The sequence below is a fragment of the Pygocentrus nattereri genome, chromosome 3 (genome assembly GCF_015220715.1).
Source record: "Pygocentrus nattereri isolate fPygNat1 chromosome 3, fPygNat1.pri, whole genome shotgun sequence".
Taxonomy (NCBI): Eukaryota; Metazoa; Chordata; class Actinopteri; order Characiformes; family Serrasalmidae; genus Pygocentrus; species Pygocentrus nattereri.
The window spans coordinates 25,368,730-25,369,947 of NC_051213.1; the positions used below are offsets into that span (position 1 = coordinate 25,368,730).

General features: G+C 52.5%; 1 protein-coding gene across 4 annotated transcripts in view; it reads left to right on the top strand.

The window, feature by feature from the left end:
• The first annotated feature begins 284 nt into the window (after positions 1-284).
• rbms3 (RNA binding motif, single stranded interacting protein) overlaps positions 285-1,218 on the top strand; it is a 169,638-nt gene continuing 168,704 nt past the window's right edge. For 3 of the 4 annotated variants that reach the window (XM_017709174.2, XM_017709173.2, XM_037536781.1), the window contains exon 1: positions 285-1,218. This exon is cut by the window's right edge and continues 166 nt beyond it. The gene's annotated coding sequence lies outside the window, so the exon portion shown is untranslated. The other variant, XM_017709171.2, reaches the window with a different exon arrangement.

The window sequence follows — 1,218 nt, forward strand, 5'->3', positions numbered from 1 at the left end:
TTAAAGGAAAAGACTAGGTGCAATCGGAGAGTCACCAGTAGGGGGCCTCGGCCCCTTGCATCTCTTTCTCTCTCTCTCTCGCTCTCTCTCGCTCTGGCTGGCTCCTCCCACCCATCAGAGTGCATGCTTTGTAGAGGGGTGGCTGAGCCACAGAGAGGGGGAGAGAGAAAGAAAGGGGCTGTTTAAGACACACCCCCCGGTCAAGCAGCACTACATCCTGCCTTTAGCCACACCCATCAGGCGGAGGAGGAGGAGGAAGAGGAGGAGGAGGAGGAGAGATCCGAGCACTGCCTGAGCCGAGCCTTTAACTCTTCACCAGTGTGGAGCAGCCAGCAGCGCGCACTCGCACACACACTCACTCACACACACATACTCTCATATACACACACTCATACGCAGCCACACACACACACACTCTCACTCACGGCGCAGGTGAGCGGCAAGCAGGAAAGGAGGCCGTGGGAAAAGAAGACATCAGCCAGGCAGACACGGAGAGAAGAAAGACTGCTGGTGCAGGTTTTGGGATAAGTGTCGGATTTTCCCTTTGAGGAGTTTGTGCTGTTTTTTTTTTTTCTTTTTCTTTTTTCCCTCCGTTTCTTTATTCTTCCTCAGTGATTGAAGGCTGACTTGAAGCTGGAGGGTTTGGTCCCACTGACTGAGTCTCAACAGTGCATCCACATCATCCGTCTGCACCGCTTCTTTGTGTGTGTCGGCCAGAACAGAACAAACATAGCGCGCAGCCGAGCGGAGCCTGTGTGTGCCTGGGATATCTGACAGCTTCCTGCAGGATCTGACACTGCACAGACGAGCGAGAGAGCCAGGAGAGAGGAAAACCAGAAAGACAGAGAGGGAGACAAAGTCAAGGCATGAGCCGGGGAATAGCAGCTGGCTTTTCATAGAAGTGATCGCTGCAAAACCTCCCCCTTTACCTACCCTCCTTTCTCTTTCCCTCATCGTCTCCTTTCTCTTCCCTCTTGTATTGCTGCTCCTTCTTTCTCTCTTTACAGCTATCCTGTTCCTCAGCTCTTCATTCTCCCTCCATCGTCTCCTGCTTTTCTCCCCATTAGAGAAGAGCCGAGAGTGCAACTCCTACACAGTGACAGACAGAAGGACAGCCAGAGGTCCTGTGACACTCCCCATCACTCTCTATCTCTCTATCTCTCTTAGTCTCCCTCTCTTTCACACTCTTATCCTCCTTTCACCGCACAAATCTCAGCT